Below are 18,461 nucleotides of genomic sequence, written 5' to 3'. Positions count from 1 at the left end.
ATGATTGCCTGGAGAGATACTAAACCCAGAAGTGGAATGGGATGGAAACTGGTGGATGTCACGATGCTGGAACTACCTTGCAAACAGGTTCACAAAAAATGTTACCAGCTCAATAAATATAGTAGCTCAATAATTAGGAAAGTTAGTAATTTGTTACATGGCTTGGGACAGGGATAACTGAGGTGACATCTTCCCCAACATCAACCTGCCACCCCACCCAACCCACTTCCAGGTGCTTCCACCTGAAGTTAGATGGCTGGCTAAGAACATGAGAAGAGCTTACAGGATCAGGTCAATGGCCCATCTAGTCTCTATTCTCATAATGACCAACCATATGCATGTGGGAAGGAAACCCACAATCAGAACCCAAGAACCAAGAGCACTTTCTCGTCCTGTCGTTCCCATCAACTGGCCTTCAGAAGCGTTATTACTCTCGAGGCAGAACATAGCCGACATGGCTGGTAGCCATTGGTAGCGTTTGATAGCCTTCTACGAGGCTACAAGGGGAAGGGCATTTTCAGCTATAACACCTTCTCCTCAGGGAAAATGTATTTTAGGGGCCAGCTGAATACCTTTTTATTTTTATTTTGCATCTTTGATCCCTGGTTATTTTGGTTCCTGTTGCAATTGTTTTTTAGCCTTGTCTTTCTTTTTTCCTTTTTGTAAACTGCCTTTGAAATTTTGAACTGGATAACAGTGTGAGGTGCTCACACATTACATTCAACAAGTGTAGAATTTGTGTACCGGTGTGGGCAAATAGCTGAGCTGCACACTTGCTCACATGTTGTATTGTGTTTATTGTGTTATCCTGTTGGAATACCACCCAGAGTGGCTGGGGAGGCCCAGCCAGATAGGTGGGGTGTAAGTAATAAATTACTACTACTACTACTACTACTACTACTACTACTATTATTATTAGTTGAACATGTGTACCCAACAGTTGAGCTGTATAAGTTGCCTAGAAATGATTTTTGCTTGTCACAGGCAACAAGATATTTACCCCATTTTTCAGTGTATAAAACTGCCCCCCCCCATGTATATGACAAACCCTATTTTATTTAACTCGAAAAGATCGCCCAAAGTTGTTGAGTCGCTTGTGAGGCTCCGCAGCTCATAGCTACGTCTTCTGTAAGATTGCTACTTATGTGTGATCAGGACCATGATGCTGTGAAATAACTATATTCACAAGCCATGCAGGTGAAGTGGATGATGTTGTGACTTCTCTTTCTGGCACTAGGTTAAGAAACTGAGCTGCCCCCATCACAAAGATCCAAGGTTGAACGACACCTCTGCTATGGGCTCCCTAGAATGACAACGTGGATCGAGGCGCAAGCCGATCTCCATTCTCTGTGCCCCATCTTCAATAATACTCACTGTAGGAAGAAGAGCCCAGCTAGTTTAGCATCCTGATTCCCACAGCGGCTAGCCAGATTCCTACGGGAAGCCCACAAGCAGGTCAGGAGGGCAACAGACATCTCCTGCTGTTGTATCCAGGCAACGAGTACTCACAGGCATGCTACCTCCAACCTTGGAGGGTAGCATTCAGCCGTCATGGCTAGTAGCTATTTATGGAGCTGTTGTATGAAGCGGTTTAGAGTACAGTATTCCATTTGCTACATCAGTGCTTTCCATGGTTGTTAGTTGTGCCTTATTCCACAGTTTAGGAATCCATCACCTGCTCTGCCGCTCTCCAATCCATATTCCATCTTGGTGAAGAAAAGCAGTTGAGAAAAGTTAATCGATAGCAAATCATTTTCATGTCCTTTATCAACTGATATGAAACATTTGGTGCAGGTGAAGGGCCCTTTTAATGTCATCTTAAAGGAAAACTGGCCAAGAAAAAGAATGTCCCGATAGCGAGAATGTGCTGAACAAAATATCAAGGTAAAAAAGACTGGTGTGTGTGTGTGTGTGTGTAGACATTTGAGAGGATAAAAGGAAGAGAAAATGTATCTCTTATCGAGTTCATCCCCAGTAACAAAAGTGTGTTGGCTGACAAGGCTGGCTTCAAATCCAGTAAAATTGTGTGTTTTCTTCTCTTACTGAAGTCTGTTTCACAATCCTTTTTCTTCTTCTCACTCCCCTTGTTATAAGTGGGTGTCTGTGTATGAATAATATCATTAAAATTGTGTTTTCTTAAATGCAGGCAGATATGAAACTCAGTTTTTAAAAACTTTCTTGGCAGTTTGTGAACTTATGAATACCTTTTTCTTTTTTTCTTTTGGATGGTTCAGTCAAAAGGACACGGAGAATATTTTAATAATTCTCACAGTAACTTTGAATAACCTTAGAGTGACTTTGATCTGTATTATGATCCACATTTTGCAGATGGAGGGGTGAAGCTAAGAGAATGGAGGATTGCCATCTAGTGAGTTCATAACTGAGGTGAAACTTCCTGCTTTGCCGATATTGTTTTGTAAGTCACTTTGAGTCACTTCTTGAGAAGAAAGTGGCTAATTAATGCAAATAATCATCATAATAATAATTTCTTAGCTACTATGCTACCCTGGCTCTCAGTGTTTAGTCTAACCTTCACACACACACACACACACACACAGAGAGAGAGAGAGAGAGAGAGAGAGAGAGAGAGAGAGAGAGTTCGGGAACACAGATACTTTCTGCGATCAGGGACTTAATAGTGATGGCTTTGGCAGTCCCCCCCTGGTAATAATAGTTTGGTGAGGGAGCAGCGGTCAGTAATTCTTAAGAGAAGTGTCAGAGTATGCCCACAAAAACACACACACAGAGACCTAGGATTCTTCACGACACTAAAATTGATTTGAACCAGCATCTTCATTGTATTGTCTGTGAGAGATACAGAATACTCAGGGCATCCTTGCTCTGGCCCCTGCATTTTCTACACCTTTCAAGAGTGCCCCATTCATACAAACTGCAGAGCCATCATATCTCCCTCCCAGTCTTTACCAAAACTCTGCTTCTTTCTCCCACCCGCCTGCAAATCTCTCAACTTACTTTGGGGCCCTTCAACTTCTATGCTACAAATGAGTTTTTCTTTTCCTCCCAGATATCTCACATTGTAGGGTGGTCCCCTAGCCCCCTTTCATCTGGATGGTGCTGTGTTTGAAGATCTTCGAGTGCTCAAAATCTGGAATGACTAGGGAGGTATGGGGGACAAAATCAACAAGACAGTGTTTTTCACTCTGCAACCGGTCCTCTTTGGCTGTCTTCTGATATTCTCTCTCTCTCTCTCTCACACACACACACACTGCTGGGTTTGGTGGTGCCCTCTGCTAGTGAGCTTGGGGCAGGAAGAAGAGAACTGGTCAGCTAGAAGAAAGTTTTCTATTACCTGCTGCTGGCTCTCTCAAAGGTTTCGTTCATAGCTTTTTACTTGGGAGCCTAGAGGCTAAACTACCTTATTTCCCCTCTTTTTTGCAAATAAAGTAGCCTAAACTGCTGCCAATGGCAACAGGAGAACAGCAAGAGATGGTTCTGTATTACATCTTCCTTTCCTTCTGTGTGTCCTCTAAACAAAAAACCTCTCTTCCTCTCTCTCTCTCTCTCACACACACACAGAGACAGAGGACGGTACCTTTTCCACCTGCAAAGGTGAGAAAACAGCTTGGTTGGTGTGCATATGTAATTTTGATCAGACAAATGGCAGGAAGGATATGCAATCAACTCTGTATCACCTTTACAAGGCCGCTCCAGTTAGCCATTGCTATAATGCAAGTCTTATCTTCTCCATAATGGGCAACTTTAGGGCAAATGCATGCAGTTGTCTTGGTGTTGGCATAGCAAAGGCAGTGCTTGCATGCTCGCATGGAAATGAAATTGTGCCATCTTGTCTGATGACTTCCCTGATGGAAATCAGCTCAAACCCAGGGGTACTTAAAAGGAGTGTGAGCAAGTAAAATGACAGGCATTTAAATCACAATTAAAATACTGAGGAACGTAAGCATGTGCCATCGTGTAGCATGAAATCTCCTCTCCCCCTTTTGTTTTTAAAAATATTGACTGTATTAAAAAAATGGCAGGAACGGCCCATATTTCTCCTCCATGTACAAAGGATGGAAATGCAAAACCTACATATGGGAAGGAAAGGAAGCTGAGAGCAAAGTGGGTGGCTGTAAGGAGAAGACTGGGAAGGAAAAGAAGTTCCCTGCACAGGAAATTCTCTCCTCCCTGCTTATCTCACCCCTGCTGTCAGAGCTGCAGCTCCCTTGTGCTACTGATCTACATGCCTGGCTCAGGCAGGAAAGAGGAAGGAATCTCCTGCTGGCCAGTCCCTCTCCTTTCCAGCTTCCTTCTTCCAGCCCCATCTACATCTTCACTCCTGGCTTCAACACACCTTTTCCCCCTAGCTGAGCTGGCTGTGCACTGGCTGTGGCAAACAGGCTATGGCAACTGCTTGGCCTGATGCAGTATTTTTGTGAATGTTAAGGGGATCAGAGTATTTCCTTAAGACCATCCAGATGAGTTCCTGTGGCAATCAGAGGTTGAGGGTGGGGAGATGCGCAGAGGCCATTTGTGTGAATGTGCCCTTGGGCACATTCTGCTCAGAGGAGAATGAAAACATGCAGTGCCATTTGAGATGTTAGTGCAGGAAGTGGATCAATGTGTGTAAAATGGGATTGCAGTCTTATACTTGGAGTTGCACTGAATTTAGTGAAACTTTTTCCAGAAGTAAAGGGTTAGGGCCAATGGTGTCCAAATTTTTTTCAAAGAGGGCCAGATTTGATGAAGTGAAGGGCCGTGGGGGCTGTCCAAAGTTTTTGACCTTGAAGTTGGATTGAAGTTGTTGAGCTTGTTTTAGGGTTGAAGTTGTTGAGCTGTTTTAAGGAGTTAGGCTGGTTAGGCTAGGTCAAGCCACACACTATATCTCAAGGATATTTCTTCTGGATAACTTTTTCATTCCTCATAAGTATAGCAACATAATAAACACAGCAGGGGTGGAAACCTAATTTCCCCCTTCGCTGTCTCCACCCCCCACCTTTAGGATGGTATCCTTTCGGTAGGCATATCTATTAACGATTGTGAAGTGACCAGAAAAAACAGTCCTAGCCTGTTCCTGTGTCTTTAACAGCAGTGTACCCTGAGAATAAGGCTCACTGCTCGGAATAGGCACTTGCAGCCCAGGCAGAATTGACACACACCAGCCCATATCACAATTGACACCAGCTGATTGACAGGTGGGCATGGTTTGCGGGATATAGCCTTGTGGGCCAAATAGTTCCCCACCCCTGGAATAAGCATTACCAACTGCTACTATGAGTGGCTCAAGCTACCGTTAAAGGTACAGGAGCAGAGACCAATGAAAAATTGGCAATCCTAATATCTCAAATATAAAAAGGTAAAGGTACCCCTGCCCGTACGGGCCAGTCTTGAGAGACTCTAGGGTTGTGCGCCCATCTCACTTAAGAGGCCGGGGGCCAGCGCTGTGCGGAGACACGTCCGGGTCACGTGGCCAGCGTGACAAGCTGTATCTGGCGAGCCAGCACAGCACACGGAAACGCCATTTACCTTCCCGCCAGTAAGCAGTCCCTAATTGTCTACTTGCACCCGGGAGTGCTTTCGAACTGCTAGGTTGGCAGGCGCTGGGACCGAGCAACGGGAGCGCACCCCGCCGCAGGGATTCGAACCGCCGAACTTTTGATCGGCAAGCCCTAGGCGCTGAGGCTTTTACCCACAGCGCCACCCGCGTCCCATCTCAAATATAAGCCCATTTAATTATTCAAAAAAGCAGTCATCAAGAAGTCATTCCGGCTAGAGGTATAAGATCTCTTACTGAGTGCATATGTGTAGTCTAAAGCAATGAAAGGGAGCATTTGTCATCTACTGGAGAGATGGAAGGGTGGTAACTGAAGATCATACCTGTACTATTAAGGTTTACTTTCCTCTGTCCTCCACTTCCTTGATCTGATAAAAGTGCCATATTGACTCATCCGGGAGCTGTAATTAATTTCACTTTGTGGCTTGTCACGTACCTTCTGACTTATTATAAAATCCACATATACATATGAACACTACTGAGAGGAGTTTAATGCACCTATGAAGCAATTTACAATTAAAACAAGAATAACTTCAAAGGTATTAACTCACATGTGGGCTCCAAGCCTCTCATGGTGTTCTATATACAGGGCTTTCCTTTCATTTTGATCAAACCTGTTCCATCACTTCAGCTGAAGTAGTTGCAAGCCTTTGATCTTGTTATCAACGTGACCACTGGTGAGAACGCTACAACTTGCATTGCGTGTGACAGCGTATATGGTGTCAGTTGCTGTGCCTGAATAGCAGGTTTTCAATTCTGGGTGAAATCTTGACTTCTCTCAGAGCCACTGCAATTTATACCTCTGGCAGGTACTTTCCGGTAACACATTCACTTTGCGGTAAAGAGGTTGCAGAGCACCTTTGTGGTGCTTCAGTAATGTCATGCATTTATCCAGGGTAAAGATGATAAGATGTTCTTTTAAACTAGCTGTGCTACTGACTTGCTGATTTGCTAGTGGCCCCCCAAGCCAGATGGGGGATTCCCCAGGTGATAATTCTGCAATTCACCAGACCAGGGCTGTGCTAAATGGCTCTGTGTGTGTCCCCCACTCCCTCCCTTATGAACCTCTCTCATAACTGGGTGCGATCTTGAGAGAATGTCGCCTGCAAAAGTCCAATGAAATGAAATGAAAAGGACCTTGACTTCCACTGTAGCATTGAGCATAAGCTCATTTGAACTTTAAAGGGCGAAGGCAGATGCAGTAGTACCTCCGGTTGTGGATGGGATCCATTCCAGACCTCCGGTCGGATCCCAAGGAGGCACTGCTTTTGCGCATGTGTGCAGCTCGGTAGAGTGCTTCTGTGCATGCGCACGCAGCGAAACCCGGAAAAATACTTCTGGGTTTGCCGCATACATATCCCGAAGGATACGTAACCGGAGGTGAACGTAAATAGAGGTACCACTGTATAGTGTTTTAGAGCAGTGGGGCCACTCTGGAAGCATCCTCTTCGCAAACAGAAGATCCCTGGATTCAATCCATGGCATCTCCAGTTATTAATTTTATTTATTTATTTATTTCATTTTAATTTATATCTCACCCATCTGGCTGGGTTTCCCTTACCACTCTGGGTGGCTTACAACATATATATATATATATATATATATATATATATATATATATATATAAAACAAATACAACAAAACACCAAACATTAAAAAAAAATCCTATATAAGCAACAAACAAACCAATAAATCAACAGAAATCGATAACAACAACAAACAGTTTAAAGTTATGCCCAAATTAAAATAACCACCAGACCAACTAAACAGTTAACCAACACCAACCCGACAAAAAACAAGACAGAATAACCAAAATTAGTGCCATTTAAAACATTTTAGAAACATTTTAGCCAGTTGGCGCAAACTAAGAGTTATTCCAGCAATGTCCCTCCTGCCTCCCAGGAGCCTTTTTTAGCTGTTCAGGGTGAGTCTAGGCCCTGCCCCTAGGGCCAGGTAGAAATGGGCCTCCCAACATGGAGGAAGTATTTCTTTCTTCCAGCACCCAGGCAGCAGCAATTAGGGTTAGGGAAGATCCCTGTCTCAAATCCTGGAGAAGCACTGCCAGCCAGTGTTTACATTCAGTGGTGTCCAAACTTTTTTCAAAGAGGGCCAGATTTGATGAAGTGAAGGGCCGTGGGGGGCGACCGAAGGGCCAACCAAAGTTGTTGACTTTTTTAGGATTGAAGTTGTTGAGGTTTTTTTTAGGATTTTACCCCAGGAAATAAACTGCCACAGGGGCCGGATTAAACCAACCAACGGGCCAGATTAGGCCCCTGAAGTGGACTTTGGACATGCCTGGTTTACAACATTGAGCTGAATGCACCAATAGTTTTGTCTCAGTAGAAAGCAACTTCCTATGCCAGTACAACATGAAACTCTTAATCTCAGGGATATGGGCTTGAGCCCCACGTTGGGCAAAAGATTCATCTGCATTGCAAGGAGGTTAGACCAGATGACCCACGTAGTCCCATCCAACTCTACAATTCTATGATTCCTATCATATCATCAGAAACACCCCACAATCCCCAGTGCAGATCTGCATTATAAAAATAGTTTCTTCTCTAATTTATATGGGAATGAAAGAGAAGATAGAGCATTCATCCAGCCATGTTTAATTTTTATTTTTTAAAAAGTTAGAGGGTGGTGGGCAGAGGCAGTAAAATCAGTGTGTTAATTCACTGATATGCTTATCAGTCACGTCAGTAGCAAACTGGGAAGGAAACCGGTCTTATCCCACCGCAGAGGAACATGCTGTGTGCTCTTTTTATATGTCTGACTTCACCCAAAAGTTTCTTGCATATTATTTTCTGCATTGGCTTCTGAATCAGACATTTCGGAATCATTTCCTTCTTTGATTCTGCTTTACTTTCGGTTGCTTTTTGGACAGTGAGCGCCCCCCCCCCCAACTATTGCTTTTGGATGATAAGCAGAAACTCACACATAAGACGTGTGTACGTCGTGTGTAACAGCAACAGTAAACTGAGGGTGTACCATTGGGAGAGTGGGGCAAGGTTATTTGGGTCAGTTTTAGGTTTTGAGTTGCTGCCTTGTATCACTTTCGCTGCCTTAATGAATAGGTGACAGGCAAAGAAGCAAAATATGAATTGTTAATTTTGCCATCTGCTCGATCTGGGAATTCATTTCCATTGGCAGACTGGAGAATCGGATGGAAATTCAAAGATATCCAACTTCCATGCTGCTTGTACAAGCTACGTGTCCATCGGCTTCCCCCTAGGCCTAACAAGAAGGGCATCTATGTGTAATTACAGAGATGATGAAATTTAGGAAACTCTTGACTTTCAAGCATGAAGGAAAGCATGAAAGGGCTACTTGTTCCTGCATTTCCTTATCTAGTCCATCAGCCTAGCTTTTAGCAGTGCACATGCCCCAAGCGTTACAAATTATTGTATGGTTTTGTTGGTAAGAGTTGATGTTGATCCAAACTGGCAAAGACGGGAAGAGGTTACGCAGAGACAGCATCACGAAATGGTCTCTATAAAGCATCTGGGATACCCCTGTTGTGTTTACCCTTTTCAGCTCAATCCGTTGTTTTGTTTCATCTCCAACCATAGCAGTCATCCTCACTGTTAAACTCTCCCACAGACCACAAGGGATCTACTATAGTACAAAAAGCGCCCTGTGGAGGGAAAAATGACCCCTGTGCATTTCAAAGGCTTTGTGTTTACACAGTCTACACCACACTGGCAAATGAGAAGGAAACTTACTTGGAAAGATGTGTGAGGCTTCCCTTGGAGTGCTTTTGTGTCTTGCAGGACTTCTGCAGGGAGGGAGGTCCAGTTGTGGAGCAGCCACCAAGCAGGCCTATGCGAATGCTCTTGTCACATGGTTTGCATGCATGAATAATGCCATAACTGTGGTACCTTCAGTCGGCCTTAACAATTGCAGTCATGCAGAGGAAGAAATGTGGTTCATAGATCATAGAATCGTAGAGTTGGAAGAGACCCTGAGGATCCTCTAGCCTAGTCCAACCCCCTGCAATGCAACTGTCCCTTGCAGGCATCAAACCTGCAACCTTGGCATTATCAGCACCACACTCTAACCAACTGAGCTATCCAAGCTGATCCTTGTGGGTGGCCTGTTTAGGATTATAGAAATCCAAAGTGGAACCTTTAAATTAGAAAACCTGTGTAGACTATGCAGTGCTGAAGTGACATGAGTCCTGTGGATCGTGATTCTCCAGAGGTTAACAAAGAAATCCCAGCACGGGTTACAATAAAAACATGCTACCAAGCCCAACTGATGTTACTGAAAAACTGAACACCAGTTCAGCACACTAGCAAGTAGTAGTAGTGATGATAATGATAATATCTATACCCCACCCGTCTGGGTTGCCCCAGCCACTCTGGGAAGCTTCCAACACATATAAAAACATAACAAAACATTAAAAACTTCCCAATACAGGGCTGCCTTCAGATGACTGTGTAGTTCTTTATCTCCTTGACATCTGATGGGAAGGCGTTCCACAGAAATGGCACCACTGCCAAGAAGGCCTTCTTGCTGGTTCCCCATAACTTCACTTCTCGCAGTGAGGGAGCAGCCAGAAGGCCCTTGGAAATGGATCTCAGTGTTCGGGCTGAATGATGGGGGTGGAGACGCTCCTTCAGGTACAGAGTGCCAAAGCCATTTAGGGGTTTAAAGGTCAACACCAACATTTTGACTAAAGGTCAGCACATCTGACTGTGAGGACAGAGTACTTCCTTTTGTCTGCCTCGAGTCTCCCACCATTCAGCATTAGATCAGGGTAGACAATTTCCAATTGTGCTTTTCAGATGATGCAGACTCCCATCATCCTTGGCCATTGGCCCAGCCCCAGCTGGCTGGGGCTGACAGAGGTTGCAGTCCAAAACATCTGGAGGGCACCATGTTGGCTACCCCCCCCCCCGGACCCTTGTGACTGATCACAACTAAGTGCCATGCTCCTATGGATGCAGCCAAGCCAACCCCCTGTGCAGCCAGGGAACTTTGCTCACATGCAAATGAACAGTCGGTTGCACTCCCGTCTCCCCCTTCGTCAATCCATTCGTTTGAACATATGTAAGGAACTGGATGCGGGTGGCGCTGTGGGTTAAACCACTGAGTCTAGGGCTTGCTGATCAGAAGGTCAGCGGTTCGAATCCCCGCGGCTGTTGCTCGGTCCCTGCTCCTGCCAACCTAGCAGTTCAAAAGCACGTCAAAGTGCAAGTAGATAAATAGGTACTGCTCTGGCGGGAAGGTAAATGGCATTTCCGTGCGCTGCTCTGGTTCGCCAGAAGCGGCTTAATCATGTTGGCCACATGACCCGGAAGCTGTACGCCGGCTCCCTCGGCCAATAAAGCGAGATGAGCGCTGTAACCCCAGAGTCGGCCACAACTGGACCTAATGGTCAGGGGTCCCTTTACCTTTAAGGAACTGGAAAAATGTTGCCTACGAAGTGTGCTCATGCACCCTTCACGATAAAGCATCCAAGTAATACTTTACTTTGTACTTTGAAAGAGCTTTTAAAAATGACCCTCGATAATACATGCGCGTTATCCTATGCGGCTGTTTTTAAGTGGAAATGTGGTGCGGGGCAAGTTTTGCACGCAAGCGCTGCTAAGCCAGCAAAACTTTGTTCATTTCCGCTTCGAGATTCTTCATTTTCAAAAGGATGCGCCCCCATCCCCCTCGCTCTGCAGAGAGCCTCGTGGCGCCTCCTGCGTTTTTTAAGCTCGCCTAAGCGAAGGCGGGAGTCCCGTCGAAGCTATAGTATCAAACCCGCTCAAGCCCCGCCCATCCTCTGTGACAATGGCCGATGTGCCCGCCCACCCGAGAGCGGAGCGGAGCATTCATTAATAAAGGGAGAGCGCGGGGCGGCACCTCCTTCGCGCGCTCTGCTAATGTATCAATCGTAAGCATGTGCGTCCGCCGCCGCCTCCCCGCCACCTGGCTGTCCAATCAGAGGATCCCGGCTGGGGAGTAAGAGCTAGCTGAAGGGCCAATGGGAGGTGCCTGGGCGACACCCATCGGCGCGGCTTGGGGTGCGAGAGAGCGGCCGAGTTGCCAAACGCGGTGATCTGTGGCTCCCTCGATGGGGCGGCGGGAGGTGCTTGCGTTTGGCACGCAAGCTGCAGTTTGGGAGGCAGCGCGCGGCACCTTTCCTTCCGCGGCAGGCGAAGGGGTGGAGTATGGCTGCAGTGCTCTAGGCATGCGTGTACCTGGATGCGAGTCTTCCCACAATCGAATCAGATTGGGAACGGGGCGGTGTGTAAACAGAAGTCTCCTTTCCCTTGCCTCCAGATCTTTCAATCTGGCAAAATATCCGAGGCTGGGAGAACAGCTATGACAGGGCCTTTCTCCTATCTGCGAGTTTTGGTCTGGGAATGTCAAGACACCTTCCCCATCGCTGTCATTTACTCCAAAGACACCTAGTTCTAGGCGCCAGGTATCGCAGACACCTCTGACATTGTCGCCAGCCGTCAGATGCCCCACTCGCAGCCCCGACATGTGTAAATCTATTTTACCATTTTGGTGTACAGTGGTACCTCGGGTTACATACGTTTCAGGTTACATACGCTTCAGGTTACAGACTCCACTAACCCAGAAATAGTGCTTCAGGTTAAGAACTTTGCTTCAGGATGAGAACAGAAATCTTGCTCCGGCAGCGCGGCAGCAGCAGGAGGCCCCATTAGCTAAAGTGGTGCTTCAGGTTAAGAACAGTTTCAGGTTAAAAACGGACCTCTAGAATGAATTAAGTACTTAACCTGAGGTACCACTGTATATGATTGAAATCAACATCAAGTTGGTTAAATTATTTGAATTTTATTTAAACCTTAGTCAGGATTTGGCCCAAGCCAACTTCTAGGGGCTGAGGTACATTTTGCCCCCCGATAAAGTATTTGAGGGCCTGCCCTCCCCCCCTTTGATGGGCTTTGTCCTTCAAATGGTGTGTGCATGCTGAATCATGTGATCCCCCCAATATTTTATTCAAGTTTGTAAAATATTGGTCCCCCCAATATTTTATTCAAGTTTGTACCATTGGCCCAAGTTAATGCATAGTAAGGAAATGGGATTTTTTAAAAAAGTATTCCAGAAGAAATCTCTCGCCCCTATATTTTTAGAATCCAAAACGTTCTTCACTTGTCTTTATTGGCGAGTCAGTGTTTGTATCTGGCCAAGAGCTGCGACAATGGCCTGGTTGAGCCATTCTACACGATTGCTGCTTGCGTTGTGGGTTGCTGCATGAAATGCGTCCAATAGCAAAATAAATGAATGTTTGTAATTATAAAAGTTGGTCTGGAGGGCTAATTATAGGCTGCATGCGTTCTTAGTGTATTTCTAAGGGACTTAACATAAATTGCATTCACACAAAAAGGTAGCCGAATCTGACACAGAGCCACGTGATGCGTTGATGGAGTTGTTGTTCTTGCATTAGCCTGTAAGAGTGCTGCTCTTAAGGGATGCCTTTGGTCTTAGTAAGACTATGGCCATTTAGGTCACTTAGACACACATAAGCTCATTTATATGAATGTATTTGGGACACGTAAAGCCTGGATACTAGAATTGTGCTTTGGAATTGCATCCCCATCTGCACTTATGAAAATAAACCATAAGAAAATAACACAGATAAACTTACATCTGAGTCATTCACAGACCCTCCCAAGTGCCCCTATTTTCCAGGGACAGTCCCAGATTTACAGAAGCCATCCCGATTTCTGATTTGATCCCAGAATGTCCCGCTTTTCCTAAGCACATCCCTATTTTCATTGGAGAAATGTTGGAGGGTATGAGACCCCAAAGCCAAGGAGATAAGTAACTATACAACCTTTAGAAGACATCTATATAGCCCTATATAGGGAAGTTTCTTAATATTTAATGTTTTATTACGTTTTTATATATGTTGGAAGCCACCACCCAGTCAGATGGGAGGGGTATTCATAATAAAATTACTGTTCTATTATTATTATTATTATTATTATTATTATTATTTAGGATGTCCCTATTTTCATTGGAGAAATGTTGGAGGGTATGCATTCACAGATCTTGTGCACATTTACCTCTGAGTAAATAGCTGGGACACAGGGTGGTGGTTGTCGTTTAGATCTGGTGACACATTTCACAAGGATGCTCAAAACCCCCACATACATATGTCCTCGAAGAGCTTCCAAGACAATGGCCAAACATCCTCCAACAACAGGGGAATAGCCTGCTTAATACTGTCTCCTAGGCATCCTGCCTTGCCTTCCCTGCCCAGCCAATGGGGATCCGAGGGATGGAACCAGCCATGATGCCTGGGTAATGCTTCCTCTTGCCCTGTAAGCTGCTAGCATAGACCACAGCTGTAAATCTCACAGAACGAAGTTGATGCCCATATACAGTGGTACCTTGGGTTAAGAACTTAATTCGTTCTGGAGGTCTGTTCTTAACCTGAAACTGTTCTTAACCTGACGCACTACTTTAGCTAATGGGGCCTCCTGCTGCCACTGCACGATTTCTGTTCTCATCCTGAAGCAAAGTTCTTAACCTGAGGTACTATTTCTGGGTTAGCGGAGTCTGTAACCTGAAGCCTATGTAACCCGAGGTACCACTGTAGTGGCAATGAAACAGAAAGGTGAATCAGTGCTCCATGTTCAAAGAGCCATGAGACACATTCACATTGTACATTCAAGGCTCATGGCTTCCCGCAAAGAATCCTGGGAGTCTACTCCCTCACAGACCTACAGCACCCTTTACAAACCAAAGCTTCCAGGATTCCCTGGGAGAAACCACGTGCATTTAAATGTATGATGTGGATGTGTACCTCGGGTTACAGACGCTTCAGGTTACAGACTCCGCTAACCCAGAAATAGTACCTCGGGTTAAGAACTTTGCTTCAGGATGAGAACAGAAATCACGCAGCAGTGGCAGCGGGAGGCCCCATTAGCTAAAGTGGTGCTTCAGGTTAAGAACAGTTTCAGGTTAAGAACGGACCTCCGGAACGAATTACGTTCTTAACCCGGGGTACCACTGTACCTTGCATTTAATGATAATTATCCTAAGAAATTAGCAAAGATGCACAAAAGGTCCACTTCATCTAGCCGCACTTCCTTCCAAAAAATGTGTGCATGGTTTTCATTTAATTGCCCTGTGGCAATAATCCAGGCACATTTACTTGGGAGTAATTCCATTCGGCTGTAGTGGGACTGAGGATCAGGCTGCAAACCACCTAGATTTTTTATGGTACCTTCCCTTAGAGAGAGAAAAAAAGGTCCTGTGGTTCCCCCTGTTTTTGTACAGCTCCTAGCACAATGGGCTGGGTCTCTGGGCTGTATGATAAAAACTAATTATAGTAATGTGATTAAAGACCATCTTTCTACTATTGAGGGGGGTGGGAAGAGAATACCCCGGTGGCCAAGTTTTATTCATGCGTATTAGTCTTGCTTGTTTTGTAAATGTAATTAAAAAATTAAATCCCTTAAAAATAAGCACGTAGAATAGATGAAGACAAGAAAAGTGTGTGTATACGGTATGTGTGTGCGCGTGTGTGGCCGCGCGCCTCTTTCGCACCCCTGCGCGCGCATAAAGGAGTAAATTAAACGAAGAGGAAAAACAGACTGGAACCGCTGAGTTCAGATGCATTATGGCACTGGAACTTCCATAAAGTTCAGAGGTTTTGGATTTCCGTGTTCCGAGGCTGCCCGTAAAATAAAATTTAAAAAACCCGAAAAAGCTCTAAAAGACAACAGACCCAGACTTCATAAGGGGACTGAGTGTAGTGGGGGAAGGGAGGTGGATTGGCCCGAAACCTGCACGCCAGATCCAATCTCTAATTAGAACCTTTTGTCTAAAGTCTTTTCTAAAGCATTCCGTGTCTGTTTAATATTTAACATATGGGGGGTGGGGGAACAGAGTTTTGTTGGTGTGCCAGTTATATTACAATCAGATATTGTTTAGTTAAGATGCAGAATAAAAAAGAAAGGAAAAGGAAAAGGCCAATTTTCTTCTAACATGAAACTTTAAAGAAGAAGAAAAGGCAGTGGGGGGGGGGGGAGCGCGCGGGAGTGGGGTGGGGTGGGGGACTCTACCGCAAAATGATATCACAGTCTTGCACTACTAAAGTTGATCATTCCATCCTCCCTCCTCTCCCCGTCCCCCCCCCCCGCGCGCCGCCCGCCACCTCTCCAAAAGAGCAATACAGCAGTTGCTCTGCATTGTATGGGAAAATAAAAGGAAGAGAGTTCAAACAGCAATTGATATTTATCTCATGGGGTGAAGGAGGGGCGGTGTGTTGGAGGTGTGTGTGGGGGGGGGGGAAGGATAGTTTGCAAAGAAAGGGCTAAGTTGATTGAGCAACGAACGGGTTAAAGGCAAGGGAGTGTAGCTGGCAGAACCGGGAGGAGGGAATGTTGCCTGTCCCTTTAAGGTTCCTGCAGCACTGAGAGAATTGCAGGGATAATACGATTGGGGCGGCAGGATCACTTACTTCTGACGTTCCAAAGCCTGGGGGAGTTGGCTAGAGATTGTTTCCCTTTGATAAGGTCCTGGCAACTTGGTAGCAACTCAAGAAGCAATAATAATAATAATAATAAAAATCTAAGCGCTTCGGAGTGAAATAAAAAAGAAAGAAAGAAAAACCATCCAAAGTGTGGGGGAATAATTAGTCCCTGTAGCTGCCGAGCAACGCCAGTACGTAATGCCGGTTGATCTTGCGATAGTAAGAACTGTATACCTTTACAGATGCACACACACAGAGATAGAGACACGCACACACATATATTTTATTTTATTTTAAGGCGGAAGGTGTTGCCGGAAAAAAAGGACGCTTATCTCCCTTACAGGACCGTTCTCTCGGTTGTTCACTTTGATGTGCACAGTTAAACCCACAGCTCAGTGTTTGTTGGAATAGCCCGGAGGACATTTGGTGCATGGAATGACTGCTTGAAACAGGACCTGAGTTGAAAGAAGGGGGGCGGGTGGGGGGTCAGGAGAAGTGGGGGAGGGATCAGGTCTTTTGATATATATATATATATATTTATTTTTTTCCCCTCTCCCTTTTCCTTTCGGCTTAAAGAAGAAGCGGGGCGTGAAGGAAGGGAGAGGATCATGCTGAAAGTCCTCTCTCCCTCTCTCCGCTGATACGTTTCGCGTGCAATGTCCTGCTCTCTCTCTCCCCCCCCCTCCGCTCCCCCCCTTTTAAACTCTCAGATGCTATTATGAAGCATGAGAGGAGGCGGGTGATGAAAATATAGGGGGAATCGGCGCAACGCTGCGGATTACTTTTCTTCATTCTGTAAAGGGAGAGAGAGAGAGAGAAGGGGGGGTGGGAAGGCTAAAGGAGGTGGGTTTTTTTTTAAAGGAAATACCGAGCGCCCGTTTACGGAGGGGGCGGGAAAAGAAAAAGAGAAGGAGAAGAGAGAAGGGGAAAAGGACCCACTAAAAACTACTGGATCAATGGTAAGTTGCACAAGAATGTACGCGATTCCCCAGCTGCCTGCTTGCCTGTTTCTCTATTCCCCCCCCCCCGCGCGCCCGCTTTCTCCCGATCGCTTTGATGTCCTCTTGGCTTGAGCTTTGAAGTTGTTAAGGAAAGCTATTTATGCGTTAGTTATGAGCAGGCAGGGCTCGGTTGAGGCGATAGGCGAGGGTTTTGTACGCGAACAATAATAAACAGCAGAGGTGTGTATGTTGCATTTGTGTGTGTTCGAGAGACGGGAGAGATCTGGGGAAGGAGTGGGGTCTTGCACAGGACAAGCCCCCCCCCCCCCACCTCCAACCAACGCACCCCAATTGCAGATATCCCGGTAAGGTGGGTGCGTGGGTGTGGGGGAAAAGAAGGGTCCATTTTCAGATTTGGACTTTTCCGATTGGGAAAGGAGGTCGAGATCAAGGATGTGCATTTTTTTATGTGCCGGGGAGGCAGGGATGCAGCGAGGATGCGAGGACTCCCTGCCTCTTCTCCCTCTCCCCCCCCCCCCAACTCTTCCTTTACACCCCTCCCACTTCTCTCGGCACCCCCTGCGAACTCCAAAGAGGCGCTGCAGGCTTACTTCGGGGTCAGTTGTTGCACAGGGCTCGGAGAAAGCAACTGGCTTAAGACGTCTCTGTGGCTTTCTCGCTCTCTTCTCCCCCCTGCTCTCCCCACCTTCAGCCTCCCAATTCCTCTTCTCGGTTCCTGAGATCTCTCGGCCTTTCCACCCCCCTCTCCCCTCCAGTCAGTCGCCATTTCTGGAGGGTTACTTACCACCCCCCTCTTTTATTTTTACCCCCCTCTTAAGGGTTGCATTTTAGCAGCTCGCTGGACTACAATGTCTTCTTTTAAATCCTCCCCCCACCAGTCGCCCTCTTACTCGCTCACTCTCTTTGATGGGGGGAGCTGGAGAATATAGCAGCCGGGCTTGGAATTTCTGCACGCGTTCAGGTACATTACAGGAGAGAGGGGGAAAATTACTTTCTTGGCAGTAGTTTGTATTTGTTTGTTGTAAAGGCAAGCAGGCGTTTAAAATCTCCACTCCTGTCGTGAGGTGGTGGTGTGGAGAAATGTCATCTTATGAGTAGTTCTGAACTCTTCACATAACTCCATAAACCAACTTTTTAAAATTGGATGTTGGTTGGTTTTGTGTGTGTGTGTTTAAATAAACTGGTTGAAGTCTTTGCAATCCCATTTTCTCCCGAGTGAACTAAGGAAGGATGTTTGGAAGAAGCCACAAAACTTCTCAAGATCTTATTAATCCATCTTTAATGGTGGAAACTGGCTAAGTTTGAGAAGAAAAAGTGCATGACAACCCGAGCAAGGGAGGTGGTGGTGGGGAGGGAGAATTGGAATCCTTTGCTTCCAAGTGGTTGGAAGTTTTTAAACATGTGGATGTCTTTAACATGTGAATGGTATAACTTAAGCAAGTCCATGAGATGCCTTTGAAGGCTGTAGGCAACTGATCAGAAATGAGTCAGACAGACCTAGTTTTTAAACTAAAACACTACTGTGGTCGAGATTCTC

General features: G+C 45.8%; 1 protein-coding gene across 4 annotated transcripts in view; it reads left to right on the top strand.

Annotated features, from left to right (window-relative positions):
• Positions 1-18,461, top strand: part of AXIN2 (axin 2) — a 79,331-nt gene that overhangs the window by 14,342 nt on the left and 46,528 nt on the right. Inside the window, exon 1 of one of the 4 annotated variants that reach the window (XM_083427403.1) lies at positions 16,216-16,921. The exons of 1 other annotated variant lie outside the window; for it this stretch is intronic. The gene's annotated coding sequence lies outside the window, so the exon portion shown is untranslated. Of the gene's footprint in view, positions 1-16,215; positions 16,922-17,084; positions 17,269-17,355; positions 17,886-18,461 lie in introns of those variants that run through there. 2 more of the 4 variants (XM_083427406.1, XM_083427405.1) reach the window with 2 other exon arrangements.

This window comes from Podarcis tiliguerta (assembly GCF_965153285.1).
Source record: "Podarcis tiliguerta genome assembly, chromosome: 2".
Classification (NCBI taxonomy): Eukaryota; Metazoa; Chordata; class Lepidosauria; order Squamata; family Lacertidae; genus Podarcis; species Podarcis tiliguerta.
This window is presented reverse-complemented; position numbering and strand designations above follow the sequence as displayed.